This window comes from Vulpes vulpes, unplaced genomic scaffold, assembly GCF_048418805.1.
Source record: "Vulpes vulpes isolate BD-2025 unplaced genomic scaffold, VulVul3 u000000677, whole genome shotgun sequence".
Classification (NCBI taxonomy): Eukaryota; Metazoa; Chordata; class Mammalia; order Carnivora; family Canidae; genus Vulpes; species Vulpes vulpes.
The window spans coordinates 323,607-336,730 of record NW_027325813.1 but is presented as its reverse complement, the minus strand read 5'-3'; the positions used below and the strand labels follow the sequence as shown (position 1 = coordinate 336,730).

Genomic DNA, 13,124 nt, shown 5'->3' with positions numbered 1-13,124 from the left:
TTCCTCAAAAAGTTAAACATAGAATTACCCTATGACCCAGCAATTCCATGCCAAGGTATATACCCAGAAGAACTGGAAATAGGTATGCAAATAAATATACATGCACTCATTTTATATCAGCACTGTTCAAAATAGCAAAAATAGAAACAACCCAAATGCTGCTCAGTGGATGAATGGATAGACGAATTATAGTGTACAATGGAATTTTATTTAGCCAAAAAAGGGAATGAAGTGCTGACACATGCTGCAACATAGATAAACCTGGAAACACTATCCTAAGAGAAAGAAACCAGACACAAAAAGTCACAAATTGTATGATTACATTTTTAAAAGGTTTTATTTAGGGCAGCCCAAGTGGCTCAGCAGTTAAGCGCTGCCTTCAGCCCAGGGCTGATCCTGGAGAACAGGCATCGAGTCCCACATCGGGCTCCCTGAATGGAGCCTGCTTCTCCCTCTGCCTTTGTCTCTGCCTCTCTCTCTTTCTCTCTCTGTTGCTTATGAATAAATAAATAAAATCTTTTATTTTATTTAAGATTTTATTTATTTATTCATGAGGGGCACAGAGAGCAACAAAGACACAGGCAGAGGGAGAAGCAGGCTCCTCTAGGGGAACCTGATGCAGGACTCAATCCCAGGACCCCGGGGTCATGTCCTGAGCAGACGCTCAATCACTGAGCCACCCAGGTGCCCCTGTATGATTACAGTGATATGAAATATCGAGAACAGGTAAGCTAATAGAGACAGAAAGAAGATTGGCAGTGTAGGGGTTGGAGAATGAGGGGAATGAGGAGTAACTGCTTAATGGGTATAGGGTCTCCTTTTGGAGTGATAAATTGTTTTGGAACCAGATAGAGTGGGGTTGTCCAGCATTGTGAATGTACTAAATGCCCTAATTTGTTCACTTTAAATTGTTAATTTTGTGTTATGTGTAGTTCACAGCAATTTTAAAAAAAAGTGTTTGCCAGGTTTGATAGAAACAAAATCTATGTTTAAAAATAAAAGAAAAAAAAATAAAAGAATGAAAAGTACATAATGGGAAAATACTAGTCCAAAGAAAGCAATTGTACAAATATGTAGATTTTTTTCATCCTTTACCGAGTTAAGAGAATTTTTTTGTGTTCTTAATTTACTTGGAATTTTTAAAAATCGTAAATGAAGGTTGAGTTTTATCAAACACTTTTTCTATATCTATTGAGATGATCATATGGTTTTTCTCCTTTTATGGGTTGATGTGATGAATTATATGACGTGATTTTCTGATGCATTCCTGGGATCAACCCAACTTGGTCATAACGTATTACCTTTCATATGTTTGTGAAAAAAATTGACCTACATTTCCTTGATTTACAAAAGTCTGGATTGGATACCAAGATCATGCCAACTTTTTTATTTTTTATTTTTTTTTAATTTTTTAAATTTACTTATGATAGTCACAGAGAGAGAGAGAGAGAGAGAGAGAGAGAGAGGCAGAGACACAGGCAGAGGGAGAAGCAGGCTCCATGCACCTGGAGCCCGACGTGGGATTCGATCCTGGGTCTCCAGGATTGTGCCCTGGGCCAAAGGCAGGCGCCAAACCGCTGCACCACCCAGGGATCCCGATGCCAACTTTTTTAAAAATTGGTTTAGGGCGTACTGGTATTTTTTTCTCCTCTGTGGAAGTTTGTGTTAGATTAAAATTATTCCATCCTTAAATATTTGTTGAAACTCTCTGGTTAAAAAAAAAAAGTCTCATTCTGATATTTCTTTAGTGTGAAGATTTTTGATCATCAATTCAATTTTTGAAATGGTTACAACATTGTTCCAATTTTATATTTTTTCTAGAGCCAAATTTTATTACTTGTAAGTGTGGAAAATTGTGCATTTGATTTAAAACTTCAAATTATTGACCAAAAGTGGCTCATAATATCCTCTTACTATATTTTTAATTTATTCTTTGTCTGAAGTCATGTTTCCTTTCGATTCCTTTCAACAGTTCATGGGTTCGATCTTTTGTTTCCTACTGAGATCTGCCGGATGTGTGTCAGTTTTATTAGTCTTTTCTAAGAACCAGGATTTGGCTTCATTATTTACATCTACTTAATGGTTGTTTCTATGTCATTTATTTCTGCCCTTATCTTTTACATTTCCTTTTTCCTACTTTCTTTGGGTTTATTCAGCTGTTCTTTTGCTAACTTTGGAGGTAAAATGTTTGGCTTGTGGGTTTTCAGCCTTTTTATCACATATAAGCCTCTTGTAAGTTCTGATATGATAAATTTTTATTATTTTTCACTTCTGGTATATTCTAAAGTCCATTCTTTCTCTTTTTATCCAGGAATATATTTTTTAAAAATTTTATTTATTTACTTGACAGAGAGAGAGCACAAGCAGGGGGAGAGGCAAGGGAGAAGGAGAAGCAAATTCCCCACTGAGCAGGGAGCCTGATGGGGGGCTCGATCTCAGAACCCTGAGATCATGACCTAGGCCAAAGGTAGCCACTTAACTGATTGAGCTACCAGGTGGCCCTGTCCAGGAATTATTTAAAGAGAAGGTTGTTTTTTTTTTTTTTTTTTTTAAGTTCTATGTATTCTTGTGATTAAATTCTTGAGTTACGTGATGGTTGGAAAATGTTACTTGTTCAATCCAACTCTTTGATGTTAACCAAAGATTGCATTTGGGTGAGATAAATGATCAGTTTTCATAAATGTTCCATATGTGCTTGAAGAGAACGTAATGTCTCTAGTTACTTGGTGAAATGTTTTAGGCATCCCCCATTACGTGATGCTTGTAATTTTGTAATTCCTGTCTTTTCTTTCCTCACAGACCTTTTATTTGCTCGCTTGTTTGGATTGTTTGCTCCTGCTAGTTACTGCGTGAGACGTGTTAGACGTGTTAGACATGTTAGACGTGGGAAAAGCAGGAAACAAAATGATGAGTTAAACTCACAAGGAACCAATCACACATCCAGAAGGCAGGATGTTCTACAAACAATAGCTTAGTGCCTTCAACTCATGTTAGGAAAATAAGGACTGTTCTAAATTTAAAAAGATTTAGGAATGCAAGCAGGTTTGGCCTGGATCCTAATTTAGAAAAACTAGCTAAAAGGACATTTGGGGGACAATTGATTTGGGGTTAATTCCTGGGTCCCTCCTGTTTAGGTCCAAGGCCATCCAAGTGTCCTGCCTTTCTAGATGGCCAGTGCTTTGATTGTGCCAGAGGAAAGCTGACATCATCGTCAAACTATTACAATGATGATAGACACTTCTTTTGCTATGATAACAAAAGTCCGTCCCCAGCACTCAGAAGAGTAGCTGGTAAATAGTAGACACTTGAAAATATTATTTTGATTGAGTTACCAGTGGACTTAAGAAACAGACTGTGGTAGATCATGCTCTCTCTAAAGACTCTGACAATGGGGTAGCCTCTCCCCTTCCCCACGTCCCCTCCATTGTTTCACAAAACCCAGAGTAGGTTTATCATTACCCTTATAGTTCTCTCAGTAATCTGTTTATGGGCCTCTTCTGCACAGCTAGCTCCTCAAGAGTGGAGACCATCTAATTTCCCTGCGTCTCCCCAGCGTCTAGCCTGGCTGGTAGAGCAAACAGAAGAATTAGACAGAGGCCGTGGAATCTGGCCTCTGTCTTGGCACAGCCTCCACAAGCTGTATTTGCAAAAATCCTGAGCCCAACTCCCTTTACCTCCTTCATCTCTCTTCAGATAGGATGTTCTAGACCATCAGGGGGTGAAAAACATTATGTGCAAACCCAGCCTTGACAGATCTAAAGGAGGGCAGATGGCAGATTTTTGTGGCCAAACTATTACTATGTCTATCTAAATGGGGAAATTACAGGGTTTGGAAATTCCCCAGCTGAGGACAGGCAAAGGCTCCACCCTGGCTAGCTCTCCCAGCAGCCAGCCAGTGAGGACAGCTTCATTTTGGGGTATGAGGCTGTGTTACACCCTCTGAAGGACCCAGAAGAATGAAACCACTGTTCAGAGAAGTTGGGGAGTGCCCAGGTTTGCAGAGAAATGAGAATCTACAGCTGGGCTTGATGGTACAAGGTCAGCTATATACCTTCCACTAACGTTTAAGATTTTTCTCTAAACTCAGGCCACTAGACATATTCTAAGAAGATAACTGGAAAGTGCAAGAAGACATGGCTTAAAGGCCTTTGTCATAGCTTATTCTTAAATTAAAAAAAAAAAAACTAGAAACAACATCTAGATCCATCAATTTGGGATGGCATAGATGAATAATGCTCATCTGCACAATGGATTACTATGTAGGTGCCAAGGGATAATTATAGATCAATATTCATTGATAATGAAAGAGATACATGATACACACATGATACATAGAAACTAAGACATACGTGTATGCATATGTATAAAGAGGATGTCCAGAATTCCAAGCTATGCCAAACTTCACCAAAGTGTACCAAAGATTATCACTGGATGTGGAATTTAGGATGATATTTATCTTCTCATTTATACTTTATGTACTATTTAATTTTTTTCCATGAACCTACATGATTTTTCTTATCAGGAAAAATAAAGTCATTCACATTATGGGATAAATAAAATGTGCAATTGGCATTTGTGAAATGTTTAGAAAGAATAACTCCTCAATATATACATATATCAAATCATTATGCAGCACGCTTGAACCCAACACAATGTTGCGTGTCAACTACATGTCAATAAAAGAAAGAGTTGGTCAACATGCATAAAATTCTATTCTAAAAGAAATAAAACTTAAGTGCACTGTTTGCCTTTTCTTCTCAACCCTCCATGTAGGTTTTAGTAAAATCAGCTGGAATTTAAGTCTGAGATTTGTTTATGTTTTAATTATGAGGCTTCCATTTTGGAAATTCTGAACTATTGAAACACTGAGGTAGTTGAGCCAGGCACTGGATTGGGCTCTAGCTCTGTGATCCTGGCTGGGTCATGCAACCATACTTTAACTTCTGTTTAAATCTGGGATGATCATAATATCTATGTCATTGGATTAAGGATCATTATGAAGGTTTACTGTGTTGATACAGAAAGCACTTAGAACAATGCCTGGCTTAAAGCAAACATTCAATAAAGGTTTTCATTTTATTTTTTATTAAAATTCACAATCACAACCTCAATCATTTGAACTTACTATATATCTTACTGGCTTACTCTCAAATTGCATGTCTCCCATTTTGGATCCCATTCTCTTTTTTCTGGGTAGATCCTTGAAATTTTTTTTTCCAAAATATTGACTAGGAATTAGCTTTGTGTGTCTTTGTATCCACAAAATTGTTATTATTTTTGCTATCATCATGAGCAAAATTTTTCATGAGTCCAAATGGATTAGAAATTATATTCACCAGGACACCTGGCTGGCTCAGTTTGTAGAGCATGTGACTCTTGATCTTGGGGTTATAAGTTTGAACCCCTTCTTGGGTGTAAAGAATACTTAAGATTTTTTAAATTAAAATTAAAAAAAGAAAAAAAATTTAAAAAAGAAAGAAATTATATTCACCTGGAAGTGTGTGAATGTTGTTCCTCTGTTTGGAATTTCATGTTATGAAATTGTGATTCCAATTTAAAATACATAATCGAGGGGTGCCTGTGTGGCTCAGTGGTTGAGTGTCTGTCTTTGGCTCAGATCATGATCCCGGGGTCCTGGGATGAGTCCTGCATTGGGCTCCTCTCAAAGAGCCTGCCTCTCCCTCTGTCTATGTCATGTTATAGATAATGCTGGATTTTAAGCATCCAGAAAGGCCTGGGATTGGCAGCTATTTATTGACATTTCAAAGGCCGTAAAGGTAAGTCCTTAAGATAACCAAATTCTAAAAGTGAGAATGAGTGGGGCTGGAAGTGTCCTGGGATAGTAGGACAATGCATTTCTGTGTATTATTTGGGTTGACTATTCAGCAAATGTGTCCTCTCCTTCCCCTCCCATGTGGGCAGTGTAAATGTCCCCACCCTGTTGCTATTGGGCTTGGGCTTGGACAGACATTAGCCAATGCGATGTTTGTGGCGACACTGAAAAAAAAGCATGAAATATGTGCCATGGGATTTTCCCACTTGTGCTTCCGCCATCACCAAAGGAGTAATATTCTGTGGCTAGCATGCCAGCACAAGGAAAATGAGAGACAGAGCTAGGACCCAGCCTACCACTTGAAGCCAACTCCAAGCTGAATCAGCCAACTCCTTACTGATCCTAAAAGCATAAGCAAGCTATTTTAGTTTAACCTATCAAGAGGAAAATGGGTAAATAACTTGGGGTATATCCATACAACTGAAATAGAATACTACTCAGCAATAAAAAGAGGAAATTAACAGTTTAAGGATGAAGCTTTTTCCTTTTATGTATACCTTTAATAAATGGGATAGTAATTTTTAAAACCTAAGCAAACCCCTAAATCGTCTTTTCTGCACGCAAAAACTACTTTTTAAAATACCTTTTTTAAAAGAAGATTTTATTTATTTATTTATTTTTAATTTATTTTATTTATTCTTTATTTTTTTATAATATATTTTTTAAGATTTTATTTATTTTTTCATGAGAGACACACACACACACACACACACACACACACAGAGGCAGAGACACAGGCAGAGGGAGAAGCAGGCTCCATGCAGGGAGCCCGATCCAGGGTCTCCAGGATCACGCCCTGAGCCAAAGGAAGGGGAGAAGCCGGCTCCCTGCTCAGTGGGAGGGCTGAGGGCTCCACCCCAGGACCCTAAGATCATGACCTAAGCCAAAGGCAGATGCTTAACCAACTGAGCCACCAAGGCACCCTTAAAACACTTTTTTTATTTTTTTTTAAGATTTTATTTATTTATTTATTCATAGAGACACAGAGAGAATGAGAGGCAGAGGGAGAAGCAGGCTCCATGCAGGGAGCCCGACATGGGACTTGATCCAGGGTCTCCAGGATCACGCCCTGAGCTGCAGGTGGCGCTAAACCGCTGCGCCACCGGGGCTGCCCTAAAACACTTTTCTAATTGAAATGTAGTTGACACTCAATGTGACATTAGTTTCAGGTGTTCAACACAGCAGTTTGACAACTCTGTATATTATGCTGTGCTCATCACAAGTGTAGCTCCCATCTGTTACCCACAAAAGCTACCTTTAAGGGCATCAAAAAATATTCACATTAATGTATAGATGTGTGTATGGGTTTGAGATTATTTGAGATGGGTTTTGTTGTTGTTTTGTTTTTAGGGATAAGACAGTTTAATTTAGAAATAAGCTTTGCACAGCCTCCCAATCAGAAGGAAGCCTAAGAGCCCACCCTTGGAGAGAAAAGCCATCATGGAAGGTAAGGCCCCCAAGTGGGGAGGAAACAGCACGGAGCTGGTACCAACAGTGCCACAAAGCAAAAATATGGAACACTTCACAAATTTGCCTGTCATCCTTGCGCAGGGGCCATGCTAATCTTCTCTGTAGAAGCATATGCGTTGCCGAAGCGAGCAAGAGACAGTCTTGTCACCTCTCATTTCTGTCTGTGTGGGGCCAAGAACAGGACAAATTCCCAGCAGGCCCCTGGGCTGACCTCCCAGTCCCCTTACATCACTGGGCATGGGTCACAACTCTTCCTGCTGTATACACCCATCACCAGCTATGGGTCCCGTGGAACCTGGAAGAGAGAGGTGTCCCTGGCCCTTATGGGACTTGGGGTGGCTCCCAGGGTTCCCCAGAGGGATGTCCCACCGTGGTATGACAGGCAGCCACATGCAGACCTGTCCCAGAGTCTGAGGCTGCGGTGTGCCAGGGCTCCTGCTCCTTCCATGGCTCAGAGCACGAAGATCAGGATGTGGTTCTCTTCAGCAAAGTCCTCGAGGGGCACCTCTTTCCAGTGCAGCCTTGGGGTGGTCAGCAGCACAGTCCCAGGCAGGAGAGCTGGGGCTCTCACCCACCCCACCCTGGGGAAGGCCCTGCTGGTGGAAGCAAGGAGCAAATGACAAATTGGGGTCTCACACACGGTGCTAGAAACATTCTCTGACAGTCCCAGACGACTGATAATGACCTTCACTGGTGACAAAGGTCAGGGGCAGCCTCCAGGAGTGGTTGTTTCTAAATTAGCTACATAATCAGGCCAACATACTCATGTCTCCTGGCTGTGGCCTGAGAAGGCCACACCACTGGAAAAATCCCCCTCAGCAATGTCTGGGAGGCCCACGTGTGCTCCCAGGCCCTGGGGACCTGCTTCCCTCCCACAGTATCTGGGATGCTTGGCTGGTGCAGCACTTTCTGGGCGTGTTCTGAGCTGTCCGTGCATTTTGGAGGCAGAGCTCAATGAATCCATTAGAAGGATTCTTTCTAATGAGCCCCTAGAAGTTTATCTTTTCAGACAGCCCCAGAACTGTCAAGTCACAGGGAGATTTGGATCTTTATTATCACTCCCCCAAGGGCTCTCTGAAGACCCCAGGGAAGGAGACAAAGGTGATGTGACACTATGAGAGGCTCCCCTCAGGCAGGACCGCTGGCCCTGGCGAGACACTGGTCCTCACCGTGAGCAGAAGCAGGGGACTAAGGCCAGGATGGGGAGAGCAGGTGGTCAGCAGCCAGGCTCCTCTGGCCCCCACGCTGGCCCACTGCTCCGGGGACCACACTGCCTGATGAAGCTGGCAGCATGGGATCAAAAGAAGCCCCAGCCTCCTGTCTCACCCCCTCTCAGGCGCAGCCTCCGGGCATCCACCTGTCACCTGTCCTCCGCCCCCAAGCTCTCCTTGCTGTGCAAAAGAATCTGGGAAATTAACACACACACACACACACACACACACACACACCCAACCAACTGAAAAGTATTTGAAAAAAAAGTTTCCCAACATAACAGAAAGAACAGGAAGAGGACAAGTTTGCACAGAGCTGGCTGCAGTCTGTGGGAGATGAAAGAGAAGGCACTTCTCATCTGTTTTGCATTCTCTAGAAGAGGGAGGGATCCTCAGGGGGCCCCAGGGCTCACATGAGCCGGAATCATCCTTGATTTTATTTGTAATCACTTAGGAGTCAGTCCCCCCAACCCATGGCCTTGACCCTCCCTGGCAACTGTCCGCTGACCTTGCTGCAGGCCAGATTGCTATGGAAGAGAGAAACAAATCATTGCATTGAGGGATATCTTTGTACAGAAGCTGAACATTTGCCCAAACTAACTAGCAGAACAGAGGAATGGCTTCCTCCCCCTTGTCCACCTTTCTGTTGGAGGGGACCCAGGCTGGGAGAGTCCAGAGACAGTTCTTTCCATGTTTCTTTACAGCCTCTGCCTCCATGGATGTATATCCAGGAGGCTGGGTGGTGGCAGATTTGAGAAGCAGCCACCACTTGGCACTCAGGACGTTGCCAACAACCCAAGGCTTGGCCTCTGCATCAAGCACTGTGATGGTCTTTTTCCCTCTTGCAATGAGTTTTCCCCTAGGGCTTCCTTGCCACATTCAGAACAAAGACCAAGCTTTCTTTCGTGGCTGTAAGGTCTGTGTGTGGGGTCTCTGCCTTCCTTGAAAACCTCCACCTCCCAACTACTCCATTCCAGCTCCACTATCTTCCTTCTGTGCCTCAGATAGGCCAAGCTTGTCCCTGCCTCGGGGCCTTTGCACTTGCTTCTTCTTCTTCTTCTTCTTCTTCTTCTTCTTCTTCTTCTTCTTCGTCTTCTTCTTTTTAAGATTTTATTTATTTATTCATGAGAGAGAGGCAGAGACATAGGCAGAGGGAGAAGCAAGGCTCCTTGAAGGGAGCCTAATGTGGGACTCAATCCCACGACCCAAGGATCACACCCTGGGCTGAAGGCAGACAATCGCTGAGCTACCCAGGTGTCCCTGCTGCTGCTTCTGTTGGGAAAGCACTTGTCCCAGATCTACGCAGCTGCCTCCTTTTCTTCATCTGGTCTTATCTCAGATGGGGCTCCTCAAAAGGCCTGCCCTGGCCACCCTAGCTAAGCACCTCATCCACATACCCTGTTCCTCTCTGCCACGCCACCCTATTTAGTCTTCCTATGATACAAGTCTGGCCTAAAAATCATCTTGCTTCATGTGTTCATTGTCTGTCTCCTATTCTCATAAGAATCTAAGCTTCTTGAGGGTAGGGGTGTGTCTATCTTTTCTCTGCCAGCTCCTCAGCACCTAGGTGCTAGGCACACGGTTGGTCCCCAGAAAGTATCTGTTGACTGACTACCCAGTGTCAGAAAACTGAAGGATATAGGAGTCCCTGCCCTCAGAGAGCTCAAGCTTTCCCAGAGATGACAAGGGATCAAACAGAACTCTCCTGTGTCCCCAGAACTACATAAACCTTCAAATGGGGACAAATGAAATCAGGCTAGTTCTACCTGGGGAAGCCAGATATGGCTTCATACAGAAGGACTTCCCAGAATCGAGTATTGAAAAATATGTAGGTGCTTCCCACGTGAACAAAATAATAATAATAATAATAATAATAATAATAATAATAATAATTAGGGACCATTCAGGAAACAGCAGGCAGATTAATTAAACCAAAGGAAAGGTTGTGCGGGGTGCAGGGGAAGGGGGCAAAGACCATCAAGAGAAAGGACTTGGGTTTCCTTCTAGAGAGAACCATTGGCTCCTGTGAGGGTTTTTTCCTTGTTGATATTTTGCCTCCTTCCAACATTGAAGAGTCTTAAACAGAGGGATGACTTGGTCAGAACTGCATTTCGAAAAGATCCCTCTGCCAAAATTGGAGCTCCCTGTATCCCTTGCCCAATTATGACTGTATTCAGGCATAATTCCAAAAGCCTCTACTGCCCTCTTTCTAAAAATAGTTGTCTTTCTTTTGGGGGCACATAAGTTTGCAGCACGATCATTCAGGAGGAACTATGCATGTTTCAATTCCTTGAGACTTATACTGTCCCCTGACTGCACGTCTTCAGCTTTTTTGTCCAGTTTCATAAGTCAAATGACATCCTGTGGCAGATCTCATGGGGTCATGGGAGGAGATGAAGGACATCTTGTGGACTAGAGCCTAGGTGTTGTTCATCTCAGCTCCAGGTCTTTCATTTTTGGACAGAAACCCAGCATCCGCAACAGTGAGGTGGGACAGTATGAGTATCTGGCCACTAAGATTGTTTTGAGGTTTAAGTTAGTTAATATTATGCATCGCACTTGGAAGAGTCCTTGAAACATGATGAGCACTATATGTAGTGTTTGGTATTCTCTCGACCAACACAGATTCAACTTCTAGAGTTGATCAAATAAATTGAGTTTTGGTGGAAGAAAAACATGTAAGTGTGTACACTGTGTGTGTATGTCCCCATTTCCCTCTGAGCCAGCTTGGGGCATATACATACTTACACTCTCACAGACCTACTATGTACCCAACAGAATTCCAGGTGCTATATGTATCTTATCTCATTATCTGCACAATAAACCTACAAGATAGGAATGATTACCCCCATTTTACAGATGAAGAACACCGAAGCACAGAGAGGTTGACAGCTAAACATCAAAATGCACCTGTTTGAACCTTCATCCCCCCCTGCACCTCAGTACCGGGAGGACAAAAATCCCATCATTTCCATCTTTGCATTCCCAAAGCCCAACACAGGGAGGGAAGGGGATACCCAGGGACTGTTTGCTGGGTCTGTATCCGTGTAAATGTTATATGGTCAAGATTAGCCTTGAAAACCCTTTCAATGTTCCACTCATGGGTCCAAAAAATATTTATTGAACACCTACTACTGGAGATAAAGTGTATCGGATAAAGTACAAAACCCCCGCCCCTGTGGAGCTTGGAGTCTAGTGAAGCATAACTCAATGATCACTATAATATCAGGTAGTGTTAAGGGTCAGGAAGAAACAAGGTGACATAGGGAATAGAGAGTGACAGGTACTACTTTAGATAAGGAGGTCAGAGAGTACCTTTCTGCAGAAGAGAAATTTGAGCAGAGTCTGAAAGAAGTGAGGAAACAAGACATGTGCCCATCAGGAGAAAACGTGAATGTTCCAGGCAGAAGGAACAGCACGTGTCAAGGCCCTGGAGTGGGAATAAGTGTGGATTTTGCAGAGCCCATAAAGTGAGGTATACATGGTGTTATAGCTCAGCCCTTCACAGTGAAATCTGTTGGCTACCTAGATCCCCCTGGGTGGATGCCCTTTATCATGTCCCCACACCCATTCCCACCCCACCTAGGTACCATGTGCTTTTCCTTCCAACAGCCAGCACCTGGGCCTCTCCTTCTGGAGACCTCCCCAGAATACTGAAGCACACTGATGCAGAAAGCAGGAAGTGCCTGGGAATTGACATCTGCCCCCCTGACACCTTCTCCTTGCAGCCTTTAACCAGTGCATGGAGGAAAGGAGGCTGGGAGGGCTTCTCAGAGGTGGGAACATCTGACTGGGGCCTTGAATGATAAAGATGAGTTTGCCCTCCAGGCCTCCTCACCTCCAGGTAGTGGACTGCTCGCCTATCTCGTATGACGGTTCATTGGATGTGTCAGTTTGATTGGGCTCTGGGATGCCCAGAGAGCTGGTAAAGATTATTTCTGATATGTTATGAGAGTGTTTCCTGAAGAGATTACCATTTAATTCCGTAAACTGAATAATGAGATCCACCCTCACCAATGCGCGCTATAATGTATCCATTGTGGACCTGAACAGAACAAAAAGGCAGAGGAATGGAGAATTCTTTCTCTTCTTGAGCTGGGACATCCATCTTCTCTTGTCCCAGTTCCCTGGCTTTCCGACCAAGGGTCTAACAGCTGAATCATGAGAGGCCAGGAGCCAAGTGAGGCCCCCTGCTACCAGCTTTCCTGGTTTTCCAGTTTGCAGACTTCTTGACCTTCATAACCACATGAGCCAATTCCTATGAACAAATCTCCTCTTATATATTTCTATATACATCCTCACAGTTCTGCTTCTCTGGAGAACTCTAATAAATTTAGACCCCCAAGGCAACCTATACGTACTTTTTGTGGTAGGCTGAATAATGCCCCATCCACCCAAAGATCTCCACATTCTAATCCCCAGAGTCTGAATATGATACCTTCCATACACTGTATAATATGTTACCCTAGGGTAAAAGGGACTTTGCAGATATCATTAAGGTAAGGATGTTGAGATGAGAAGATAATCCTCAATTATTTGGTGAGTCCAACGTAATCACAAAAGTCCTTATTAGAAAGAGGCAAGAGGTAAGTCAGAGGAAGGCAAAAGTA

The 13,124-nt window shown here is 42.9% G+C and overlaps 1 pseudogene; it reads right to left on the bottom strand.

Moving 5' to 3' along the window:
• Nucleotides 1–7,339: 7,339 nt before the first annotated feature.
• Nucleotides 7,340–7,433, bottom strand: LOC112908744 (U6 spliceosomal RNA; annotated as a pseudogene).
• Between the last annotated feature and the right edge of the window lie 5,691 nt (nt 7,434–13,124).